Raw genomic sequence first — 14,224 nt, 5'->3', positions numbered from 1 at the left:
CCCCCGTGTTCGGAGTTTGACCTGGAGTAGCACCTGGTCCCTCTGCCCGGTTTCTCCCTGGTGCACTGGCGTCGTATGCCGTCGTGCCACCTTGGTCGGATCGGCCAGATACTTAGTCACGCCCCTCCAGGCACTCTCCGGTCCATGGTCCAGTGGAACCACTTCTCCCGCACACGCCAGTCAGTCCGGGCGTGTGCATAACACACATCCATGCAATAAAGAAAAGTATTACACATCCATGCAATAAAGAAAAGTATTACACATCCATGCTATAAAGAAAAGTATTACTCATCCATGCTATAAAGAAAAGTATTACACATCCATGCAATAAAGAAAAGTATTACACATCCATGCAATAAAGAAAAGTATTACACATCCATGCAATAAAGAAAAGTATTACACATCCATGCTATAAAGAAAAGTATTACACATCCATGCAATAAAGAAAAGTCTTACACATCCATGATATCAAGAAAAGTATTACACATCCATGCAATAAAGAAAAGTATTACACATCCATGCAGTAAAGAAAAGTATTACACATCCATGCAATAAAGAAAAGTATTACACATCCATGCAATAAAGGAAAGCATTACACATCCATGCAATAAAGAAAAGTATTACACATCCATGCAATAAAGAAAAGCATTACACATCCATGCAATAAAGAAAAGCATTACACATCCATGCAATAAAGAAAAGTATTACACATCCATGCCGTAAAGAAAAGTATTACACATCCATGCAATAAAGAAAAGTATTACACATCCATGCAATAAAGAAAAGTATTACACATCCATGCAATAAAGAAAAGTATTACACATCCATGCTATGAAGAAAAGTATTACACATCCATGCTATAAAGAAAAGTATTACACATCCATGCAATAAAGAAAAGTATTACACATCCATGCAATAAAGAAAAGTATTACACATCCATGCAATAAAGAAAAGTATTACACATCCATGCTATGAAGAAAAGTATTACACATCCATGCTATAAAGAAAAGTATTACACATCCATGCTATAAAGTATTACACATCCATGCAGTAAAAAGAAAAGTATTACACATCCATGCAGTAAAGAAAAGTATTACACATCCATGCAATAAAGAAAAGTCTTACTCATCCATGCTATAAAGAAAAGTATTACACATCCATGCTATAAAGAAAAGTATTACACATCCATACTATAAAGAAAAGTATTACACATCCATGCTATAAAGAAAAGTATTACACATCCATGCAATAAAGAAAAGTATTACACATCCATGCAATAAAGAAAAGTATTACACATCCATGCAATAAAGAAAAGTATTACACATCCATGCAATAAATAAAAGTATTACACATCCATGAAGCAAAGAAAAGTATTACACATCCACGCTATAAAGAAAAGTATTACACATCCATGCAATAAAGAAAAGTATTACACATCCATGCAATAAAGAAAAGTATTACACATCCATGCAATAAAGAAAAGTATTACACATCCATGCTGTAAAGAAAAGTATTACACATCCATGCAATAAAGAAAAGTATTACACATCCATGATATAAAGAAAAGTATTACACATCCATGCAATAAAGAAAAGTATTAAAGATCCATGCAATAAAGAAAAGTATTACACATCCATGCAATAAAGAAAAGTATTACACATCCATGCAGTAAAGAAAAGTATTACACATCCATGCTATAAAGAAAAGTATTACACATCCATGCTATAAAGAAAAGTATTACACATCCATGCAATAAAGAAAAGTATTACACATCCATGCTATAAAGAAAAGTATTACACATCCATGCTATAAAGAAAAGTATTACACATCCATGCAATAAAGAAAAGTATTAAACATCCATGCAATAAAGAAAAGTATTACACATCCATGCAATAAAGAAAAGTATTAAACATCCATGCAATAAAGAAAAGTATTACACATCCATGCAGTAAAGAAAAGTATTACACATCCATGCTATAAAGAAAAGTATTACACATCCATGCATTAAAGAAAAGTATTACACATCCATGCAATAAAGAAAAGTATTACACATCCATGCAATAAAGAAAAGCATTACACATCCATGCAGTAAAGAAAAGTATTACACATCCATGCTATAAAGAAAAGTATTACACATCCATGCAATAAAGAAAAGTATTAAACATCCATGCAATAAAGAAAAGTATTACACATCCATGCAGTAAAGAAAAGTATTACACATCCATGCTATAAAGAAAAGTATTACACATCCATGCAATAAAGAAAAGTATTACACATCCATGCAATAAAGAAAAGTATTACATATCCATGCTATAAAGAAAAGTATTACACATCCATGCAATAAAGAAAAGTATTACACATCCATGCTATAAAGAAAAGTATTACACATCCATGCAATAAAGAAAAGTATTACACATCCATGCAATAAAGAAAAGTATTACACATCCATGCTATAAAGAAAAGTATTACACATCCATGCAATAAAGAAAAGTATTACACATCCATGCAATAAAGAAAAGTATTACACATCCATGCTATAAAGAAAAGCATTACACATCCATGCAACAAAGAAAAGTATTACACATCCATGCAATAAAGAAAAGTATTACACATCCATGCTATAAAGAAAAGTATTACACATCCATGCAATAAAGAAAAGTATTACACATCCATGCAATAAAGAAAAGTATTACACATCCATGCAGTAAAGAAAAGTATTACACATCCATGCTATAAAGAAAAGTATTACACATCCATGCAATAAAGAAAAGTATTACACATCCATGCAATAAAGAAAAGTATTACACATCCATGCTATAAAGAAAAGTATTACACATCCATGCAATAAAGAAAAGTATTACACATCCATGCAATAAAGAAAAGTATTACACATCCATGCTATAAAGAAAAGTATTACACATCCATGCAATAAAGAAAAGTATTACACATCCATGCAGTAAAGAAAAGTATTACACATCCATGCTATAAAGAAAAGTATTACACATCCATGCAATAAAGAAAAGTATTACACATCCATGCAATAAAGAAAAGTATTACACATCCATGCTATAAAGAAAAGTATTACACATCCATGCAATAAAGAAAAGTATTACACATCCATGCTATAAAGAAAAGTATTACACATCCATGCAATAAAGAAAAGTATTACACATCCATGCAATAAAGAAAAGTATTACACATCCATGCTATAAAGAAAAGTATTACACATCCATGCTATAAAGAAAAGTATTACACATCCATGCAATAGAGAAAAGTATTACACATCCATGCAATAAAGAAAAGTATTACACATCCATGCAATAAAGAAAAGTATTACACATCCATGCTATGAAGAAAAGTATTACACATCCATGCTATAAAGAAAAGTATTACACATCCATGCAATAAAGAAAAGTATTACACATCCATGCAATAAAGAAAAGTATTACACATCCATGCTATAAAGAAAAGTATTACACATCCATGCTATAAAGAAAAGTATTACACATCCATGCAATAAAGAAAAGTATTACACATCCATGCAATAAAGAAAAGTATTACACATCCATGCAATAAAGAAAAGTATTACACATCCATGCAATAAAGAAAAGTATAACACATCCATGAAGCAAAGAAAAGTATTACACATCCATGCAACAAAGAAAAGTATTACACATCCATGAAGCAAAGAAAAGTATTACACATCCACGCTATAAAGAAAAGTATTACACATCCATGCAATAAAGAAAAGTATTACACATCCATGCTATAAAGAAAAGTATTACACATCCATGCTATAAAGAAAAGTATTACACATCCATGCAATAAAGAAAAGTATTACACATCCATGCAACAAAGAAAAGTATTACACATCCATGCAATAAAGAAAAGTATTACACATCCATGCAATAAAGAAAAGTATTACACATCCATGCTGTAAAGAAAAGTATTACACATCCATGCAATAAAGAAAAGTATTACACATCCATGATATAAAGAAAAGTATTACACATCCATGCAATAAAGAAAAGTATTAAAGATCCATGCAATAAAGAAAAGTATTACACATCCATGCAATAAAGAAAAGTATTACACATCCATGCAGTAAAGAAAAGTATTACACATCCATGCTATAAAGAAAAGTATTACACATCCATGCTATAAAGAAAAGTATTACACATCCATGCAATAAAGAAAAGTATTACACATCCATGCTATAAAGAAAAGTATTACACATCCATGCTATAAAGAAAAGTATTACACATCGATGCAATAAAGAAAAGTATTAAACATCCATGCAATAAAGAAAAGTATTACACATCCATGCAATAAAGAAAAGTATTAAACATCCATGCAATAAAGAAAAGTATTACACATCCATGCAGTAAAGAAAAGTATTACACATCCATGCTATAAAGAAAAGTATTACACATCCATGCATTAAAGAAAAGTATCACACATCCATGCAATAAAGAAAAGTATTACACATCCATGCAATAAAGAAAAGCATTACACATCCATGCAGTAAAGAAAAGTATTACACATCCATGCTTTAAAGAAAAGTATTACACATCCATGCAATAAAGAAAAGTATTAAACATCCATGCAATAAAGAAAAGTATTACACATCCATGCAGTAAAGAAAAGTATTACACATCCATGCTATAAAGAAAAGTATTACACATCCATGCAATAAAGAAAAGTATTACACATCCATGCAATAAAGAAAAGTATTACATATCCATGCTATAAAGAAAAGTATTACACATCCATGCAATAAAGAAAAGTATTACACATCCATGCTATAAAGAAAAGTATTACACATCCATGCAATAAAGAAAAGTATTACACATCCATGCAATAAAGAAAAGTATTACACATCCATGCTATAAAGAAAAGTATTACACATCCATGCAATAAAGAAAAGTATTACACATCCATGCAATAAAGAAAAGTATTACACATCCATGCTATAAAGAAAAGCATTACACATCCATGCAACAAAGAAAAGTATTACACATCCATGCAATAAAGAAAAGTATTACACATCCATGCTATAAAGAAAAGTATTACACATCCATGCAATAAAGAAAAGTATTACACATCCATGCAATAAAGAAAAGTATTACACATCCATGCAGTAAAGAAAAGTATTACACATCCATGCTATAAAGAAAAGTATTACACATCCATGCAATAAAGAAAAGTATTACACATCCATGCAATAAAGAAAAGTATTACACATCCATGCTATAAAGAAAAGTATTACACATCCATGCAATAAAGAAAAGTATTACACATCCATGCAATAAAGAAAAGTATTACACATCCATGCTATAAACAAAAGTATTACACATCCATGCAATAAAGAAAAGTATTACACATCCATGCAACAAAGAAAAGTATTACACATCCATGCAATAAAGAAAAGTATTACACATCCATGCAATAAAGAAAAGTATTAAACATCCATGCAATAAAGAAAAGTATTACACATCCATGCAGTAAAGAAAATTATTACACATCCATGCTATAAAGAAAAGTATTACACATCCATGCAATAAAGAAAAGTATTACACATCCATGCAATAAAGAAAAGTATTACACATCCATGCTATAAAGAAAAGTATTACACATCCATGCAATAAAGAAAAGTATTACACATCCATGCTATAAAGAAAAGTATTACACATCCATGCAATAAAGAAAAGTATTACACATCCATGCAATAAAGAAAAGTATTACACATCCATGCTATAAAGAAAAGTATTACACATCCATGCTATAAAGAAAAGTATTACACATCCATGCAATAAAGAAAAGTATTACACATCCATGCAATAAAGAAAAGTATTACACATCCATGCAATAAAGAAAAGTATTACACATCCATGCTATGAAGAAAAGTATTACACATCCATGCTATAAAGAAAAGTATTACACATCCATGCTATAAAGAAAAGTATTACACATCCATGCAGTAAAGAAAAGTATTACACATCCATGCAATAAAGAAAAGTATTACACATCCATGCTATAAAGAAAAGTATTACACATCCATGCAGTAAAGAAAAGTATTACACATCCATGCAGTAAAGAAAAGTATTACACATCCATGCAATAAAGAAAAGTATTACACATCCATGCTATAAAGAAAAGTATTACACATCCATGCTATAAAGAAAAGTATTACACATCCATGCTATAAAGAAAAGTATTACACATCCATGCTATAAAGAAAAGTATTACACATCCATGCAATAAAGAAAAGTATTACACATCCATGCAATAAAGAAAAGTATTACACATCCATGCAATAAAGAAAAGTATTACACATCCATGCAACAAAGAAAAGTATTACACATCCATGAAGCAAAGAAAAGTATTACACATCCACGCTATAAAGAAAAGTATTACACATCCATGCAATAAAGAAAAGTATTACACATCCATGCTATAAAGAAAAGTATTACACATCCATGCTATAAAGAAAAGTATTACACATCCATGCAATAAAGAAAAGTATTACACATCCATGCAACAAAGAAAAGTATTACACATCCATGCAATAAAGAAAAGTATTACACATCCATGCAACAAAGAAAAGTATTACACATCCATGCAGTAAAGTATTACACATCCATGCAATAAAGAAAAGTATTACACATCCATGCAATAAAGAAAAGTATTACACATCCATGCTGTAAAGAAAAGTATTACACATCCATGCAATAAAGAAAAGTATTACACATCCATGCTGTAAAGAAAAGTATTACACATCCATGCAATAAAGAAAAGTATTACACATCCATGATATAAAGAAAAGTATTACACATCCATGCAATAAAGAAAAGTATTAAACATCCATGCATTAAAGAAAAGTATTACACATCCATGCAATAAAGAAAAGTATTACACATCCATGCAGTAAAGAAAAGTATTACACATCCATGATATAAAGAAAAGTATTACACATCCATGCAATAAAGAAAAGTATTACACATCCATGCTATAAAGAAAAGTATTACACATCCATGCTATAAAGAAAAGTATTACACATCCATGCAATAAAGAAAAGTATTAAACATCCATGCAATAAAGAAAAGTATTACACATCCATGCAATAAAGAAAAGTATTAAACATCCATGCAATAAAGAAAAGTATTACACATCCATGCAGTAAAGAAAAGTATTACACATCCATGCTATAAAGAAAAGTATTACACATCCATGCAATAAAGAAAAGTATTACACATCCATGCAATAAAGAAAAGTATTACACATCCATGCAATAAAGAAAAGCATTACACATCCATGCAGTAAAGAAAAGTATTACACATCCATGCTATAAAGAAAAGTATTACACATCCATGCAATAAAGAAAAGCATTAAACATCCATGCAATAAAGAAAAGTATTACACATCCATGCAGTAAAGAAAAGTATTACACATCCATGCTATAAAGAAAAGTATTACACATCCATGCAATAAAGAAAAGTATTACACATCCATGCAATAAAGAAAAGTATTACACATCCATGCTATAAAGAAAAGTATTACACATCCATGCAATAAAGAAAAGTATTACACATCCATGCAATAAAGAAAAGTATTACACATCCATGCTATAAAGAAAAGCATTACACATCCATGCAACAAAGAAAAGTATTACACATCCATGCAATAAAGAAAAGTATTACACATCCATGCTATAAAGAAAAGTATTACACATCCATGCAATAAAGAAAAGTATTACACATCCATGTGACGCGCCCCTGGGCCTGTGTCGCGCTGCGGTGCGCACGCGGGAGCTTACCCGGAGCCGGATCCGTGGAGGGTTGCAATCTCGTGGCGGTGACCCGGTCCGTGCCCAGGGAGTCAAACTAGACGGCAGTCTATTAGTAGTAAATAGTTGATGACTACGCCACCCGTTGAGTGCAGCCGGGAAGCTGCTGCTGCAGGGCAGACCGCTGAGGCCGGTGGTAGGATTGTGCAGCGTGATAGTATAACCCCCAACGGGAGGGGTATGGCCTCAGGGCAGCCGACGTGGATGATGGGGGTAGCAGGAACCACTCAGAGACGGTACGGTGTAGTTCAGGGTCTTTACTGGTAACAACGACAGACCCTCCCGGAGTACTTGCTAGCAAACGGGGCCTGGTCAGTCTTTGAGCAGATGGGATCTCCCCTGGCCAAGCGTAGTTGTAGGCCTCCCAAACTGACTGTACTCTTCTGGCTACCTTGCTAGAAGCTGATGTAAGTAGCCCACGTCCCTGAGTGTACCGTGTGGTGCTCACCCGTATGGCCGGTGACTCGGGGCCTTCTAGTGGCTTCCGCTCCACGATGGCGGTGCTGGTCCCACGCGTGTGACCGTGCCTTCGGGCTTCTGGGCCAGAGGACCTGAAATCCCCTGCTCGACGGATTCTGCTGCTGGGTAGGAGTTAGTCCCCACAGCCTCGGACTCCGGGTCCGGTAAAGAATCTTCTTAGTCAGGGCGAGCTCTGTAGCTGCCAGCCCCTGACTCCTTGTAACTCTGCTGTTTCCTATGCTGCTTCTCTTCTCCACTCTCCTTGTCTGACTCACCCTGCCTCAGCCCCGGGTTTATACAGGGGAAGTTCTTCCCCTCCCAAGACTGGGCAGGAGGTGTGGCATGCACAGGATCCCTGACCAAAGGACCTCCCACCTGCTCTCAGACATAATATCTCTATCACTGTGGCAACCAGACCCCTGGGGTGTCACATTCCCCCCTAGTGAAATTTAGTACTCCGGGACTAAACACATTTAGAAAAACATAACAAAGTATAACAATAACAATACTATAAGAAAAACACATAAGATGGTTACGGCGTGTCCGCAACCGGATGCAGTCTTTGAAGAAAAGCAAAGGTGTCCATTTCACCAACACAGGGAGACGTAACCAGGTAGGGGTCTGTCCTACCCCGAGTCCTTAACAGTCTCTAGTCCATCCTGGGTTACGCTCCAACTATATACAAGGATTCCCGGTAAATCCACCAAGGATCCCTAAAAATAACTAGAAACACAAAATTATACACAAGCAACAAGACACAGAAAAACATAAATAAAACAATTTATACACTTCAAATTCTCCAGCGTGCGGGTAACTGGCCTCTAGTGGCCCGAGTGGACCTACGGAGCTGACTGTCTGGCCCTGAACTACAGGGTGTAGGAACTGTCAAGGGTAAACTGGGCAGCTGTCTACCGGCTCTTTGTCTCACTAGGGGTACGGCAGGCTCACTATAAGCAGAGGGTTGATTCTCCTGTTCTGCTTGTGTGGAGTCTTCTGCCTCCTGGACCGGCTGTTCTTCCAGCTCTACCCGTTGCTCCGTAGGTTCTTGGGATGATGGTTGGAGGAAGGTGAGTACGGGTACCACAACTGCACCATTGACTTTAGTCCAAGACTGAGGGAAATCCCCGAGCACGGTACTAACCATATCTTCCCTTTCTTCCACGGGTCGATGGTCTTCTTGTTCCTCTTCAGGGTTCCTCAGTTGTTCGGGACACTTCTTCAGGTGGTCCCGGGATACAATGGCTGTGGTTTCCCCTCCGTCTTTACTGATGGTACAGACCTTCGGGTTCTCGTGGCTTGAGGGCAGTACGGTGTACGGGTCCTCCTCCCACTGGTCATCCAACTTGTGGAGCCGTCTTTTCCTCTTCAAGACCTGCTCTCCGGGTACCAGGGGAACAGCGGGAGCATACTGGTTGTAAGTCTTCTCTTGTCTTTCCCTAGCCTGACAGAGACTTCGCTCCACGCTCTCTTGTACTCTCCGGTACTGCTGCTGCCTCTCTGTGTCCCAGTCTGTTTCTGGTGAAGTGTCCTCAGGTGTCAGGACTCCCATTTCCAGGTCAACAGGTAACTTACCAGGTCTCGCCCTCATTAGGTAAGCCGGGGTACAGTTGGTGGAACCTACCGGGATGTGGTTGTATAGGTCCACCAGATCGGGCAACTTCTCAGGCCACAGACTGCGTTCTTCCAGGGGCAATGTTTTTAGCAGATCCATTACCACCTGGTTCATTTTTTCACAAAGTCCATTAGTTTGCGGATGGTAGGGTGTCGTCCTTATCTTCCGGCAGCCATACAGATTGCAGAATTCCTGGAAGACCTCCGCTTCAAAGGCAGGTCCCTGGTCCGTCAGCACTTGGTCCGGGTACCCGTGTGGGCGGCAGAAGTGCTGCTGGAAGGCTCTAGCTGCTGTTTGAGCCGTTAAGTCCTTGACGGGGACGACAACCAAGAACCGGGAGTAATGATCCACGATGGTTAACGCGTAGACGTAGCCACTTCTGCTTGGGGTCAGTTTTACATGATCCAAGGCTACCAGTTCCAACGGTTGCCGGGTGACGATGGATTGCAGGGGAGTCTTCTGGCTGGCCCGGTCCTTCCTTCTCAGATTGCACGGGCCACAGTCTCTGCACCACTTCTCGATGGTTCCCCTCATGCCTACCCAGTGGAACCGCTCGCGCAGCAGGAACTCCAGCTTTTTCCACCCGAAGTGTCCAGCTCCGTCGTGGTATGCCTCCATCACCATGGCTGCGTCTCTTCGTGGCACCACTACTTGCCAGAGTAGTTCATGCGTCCGGGAGTTGACCATTCTGCGGCACAACTTCCCCTTGTAAAGGAATAGTCGACTCTTCTCCGCCCATAGTTGTTTGGCTTCCTCCGGAGCGTCTGGTTCAAGTCGAGCCTCCGGCCGAGTCAGCATCTCCTTCACCAGTCGGACGGCAGGGTCGCTGTCTTGCGTTTCCGCCCAGTTGTAGTGGGGTAAGGGGTTCAACGTAGCAGCCTGTTTACCCCTTACCCGGTGGGAATACTGGATAGTCCCATGACGGTGGAACGCAGGGAGTTCAACTTCTTCCAGTCCCTCCGGATCTTCTCCTTCGTCCGGCAGGTTGGGCATCCTGGACAGGGCATCCGCGTTAGTATTGGAGCGTCCTGCCCGGTATTTGATTGTGAACTCGTAGTTGGACAGACGGGCCATCCACCTCTGCTCCAGGGCACCGAGTCTTGCCGTGTCCAGGTGTATCAACGGGTTGTTATCCGTGTATACGGTGAACCGGGAAGAAGCGAGGTAATGCCTAAAGCGCTCGGTGACTGTCCATACCACGGCCAGGAACTCTAGCTTAAATGAGCTGTAATTCTCGGGGTTCCTTTCGGTGGGTCGCAGTTTTCGGCTGGCATAGGAGATCACTCGTTCTCTCCCCTGCTGAATCTGGGATAGTACGGCTCCTAGCCCGATGTTACTGGCGTCGGTGTAGAGGATGAAGGGCTGGCTATAGTCTGGGTACGCCAAGATTTCATCCCCCGTGAGGGCCATCTTCAGCTGGCGGAAGGACTCTTCTTCTGGCTCTTCCCATTTGAAGGGCGGCTTCTGGTTCTTGGCCTTCCGGGACTGGCCTATCAGGAGGTCCTGCATAGGCGCTGCCTTTTTGGTGAAACCGGGAATAAACCTTCGGTAGTAGCCTACCAACCCTAGGAACTGCCGCACTTCTTTTACGCTGGAGGGGCTTGGCCATCCCTTAATTGCGGTGATCTTATCGGGGTCGGGAGCCACTCCGTCAGCGCTCACCACGTGTCCCAGGTATTGCACCTTTGGTTTCAGGAGGTGACACTTGGAGGGTTTCACCTTTAGGCCGTAACTCGCCAGAGCTTCGAACACCTCCGCCAGGTGTTTCAGGTGGTCCTCATAAGTTTTGGAGTATGCGATGACATCGTCCAGGTACAACAGGACCGTCTCGAAGTTTCTGTGGCCCAGACAGCACTCCATTAATCGTTGGAAGGTTCCTGGGGCGTTGCAGAGTCCGAACGGCATGCAGGTGAACTCGCTAAGTCCCATCGGGGTGGTGAATGCGGTCTTCTCCCGGTCCGCCTCTGCTACAGGAACCTGCCAGTACCCGCTAGTGAGATCCAAGGTAGAGAAGAAGTTAGCAGATCTTAAAGCAGCCAATGACTCCTCTATCCTTGGTAAGGGGTACGCATCCTTGTGTGTGATACGGTTGATTTTCCGGTAATCTACACACATCCTCATGGTGTTGTCTTTCTTTTTGACTAAAACTAGTGGGGCTGCCCAGGGGCTACAGCTATCCCGGATTACCCCAGCCTCCTTCATGTCTCTAAGCATCCCCTTGGCGTGTTGGTAATGTGCAGGGGGTACGGGTCGATACCTCTCTTTTATGGGAGGATGATCTCCCGTGGGGATGCGGTGTTCTACCCCTTGACTCGCCCGAAGTCTAACGGGTGTTTACTAAACACTCTCTCATACTCTTGAACCACCCGATAGACTCCTTGTTTCTGATGTGAGGGAGTGGAATCAGTACCCAAATGTAGTTGCTGACACCAGTCCTCCATGTCTTTCTTAGAGCCGTTACCTTCCTCCGGGTGAGATGGAGGTAAGGGTTCCACAGATTGTATAGAATTTTGATTAGTGGTATATAATTTGGCTAGCGTGGCATACCGGGGCAGGTACACTTCCCTCTCCCCGATATTTATTATGCGAATGGGCACCCTCCCATGGCGTACATTGACCACCCCCCGTGCTGTCAAAATGGTGGGCCTACTGTCTGAGTAAACTGGTTCTACCATTGCCTGGTAATCTCTTCCTCTCAGACCAATAGCTGCCCGGCACCAAATCATCATTTCACTTTTTGGGGGCATGGCAATAGGAAAAGGGTCACACATTCTTACGCTACCAATCTCACCGCCGGAGAGTTCCACTTGTTGCCGTTGCATCAGTGCCCGGATCTCTTTCTGGAGCACCCGCTGCTCGCCGGAGCTGGCGTTCTTGGCAACCTGCTGTAAAAGGAAAATCACCTCTGCAAGACAATTTTCAATTACGTTAGTTCCTAGAGTTATTTTTGGGTGACTCTCATGTTTATCAATATCTACAATGATCAGTCCCTGTGCGGCCAGTTCGACTCTACCGATTTTGAGGGCCACCTCCTTAAATCCGATCTGTGGCACGGGCTGGCCATTGCTGGCGATGATACTCAAGTCGTCGTCAGGGTAGTGGGTAATATCCGAGTCATTCCAGTACTGCTTGAAGAGCACGTACGGGATGGTGGTGACCTGTGACCCGGTATCCAGTAGGGCACTCATGGGAATGCCATTCAGTACCACAGGCAAGACTGGACGTCCTCCCACATATCTGTCGCGCCAGTTCGATGGGCCTGGTGATCTTTTTCCTGGGGGTTGGCCCTCTACCCCAGGTTGTGCCCGTTTAAAGAACAGTACCTTTCCATATGTCCGGGTTGATTGCAGCGGCGGCAGATGGGTCGTCCGTCCTCGCTGTATCGGTCACTGGGTCTTCCTCTGGCCGGTGGGGTCCTCCTTGGTCGACGCCACGGGATGTCCTCCGGTCCGGATGCCAGCTGGATCTTCCCTGGGGTGGAAACCTGTAAAGACTGCACGGTTCGGGTTAGCGCAGCAACGCTCTTAACTAGCTCTTGGACCTGATGGTGTAGGTCTGGAGCCGGGTCATTGTCCAAAGCCTGCGCATCAGCTCCCACAGGCCCTGCTGACAAGGGCGCCGCTTCCTGGTAGTAAGTGGTAGTGGGGCGTCTGTGGGTCACAACGCCACCTGGTGCCGGTTCTCGGAGCACCCGGATGGCTCTGTCCTTGAACTGTGCAAAGTCCAGATGGGGATCCTGTAAGGCCATTGCCCGCAACTGGGTTCGGTGGGCATTGCAATATAAACCCTCTATAAATTGTTCAGTCAACAGCCTATCCTCGTTTCCCACCCCATCAGGGTCGGTCTGCTTTATGGCCCTCAGGGCCTCTTGTAGGTTTAGTGCATAGTCCCTTATACTCTCATGCGCTCGCTGCTTGCACCCGTAGAATCTAAGCTTAATCTCGGCTGAGGTGCGGGTATCAAAGGTGTCCTTCAGCCGGGTTAGTATCCCTGCGACAGTCTTCCTCCCAGGTGGCCAGGATTTTACTTCCCTTTTGGCTGCCCCGGTTAGTTGGGCCACCAGGATGCTCACTTTTTGCTCTTCTGTGAGGGGGTACACCTGGAAGAGGCTATCCAGCTTTTCTCTAAAGTCATGCAGGGTATGTGACTCCCCTGAGTACTGGGGTAGCCAAGCTGCTCCCGGGATATAGGGCATGGTGAAGGGCATAACTGCAGCAGCGGTAGCGCTGGCGGGGGTTGAGGCAGTGAAGCTCTCCTCCGTATCCGACATCTTCCTCCCCCCTAGTGGACCGTGGCCTACCTTGCGA

This window comes from Phyllobates terribilis, unplaced genomic scaffold (genome assembly GCF_046119375.1).
Source record: "Phyllobates terribilis strain yellow unplaced genomic scaffold, ASM4611937v1 Scaffold_7__3_contigs__length_470593459, whole genome shotgun sequence".
NCBI classification, from domain to species: Eukaryota; Metazoa; Chordata; class Amphibia; order Anura; family Dendrobatidae; genus Phyllobates; species Phyllobates terribilis.
The sequence above is the reverse complement of the archived record's forward strand: the minus strand, read 5'-3'. Positions refer to the sequence as shown.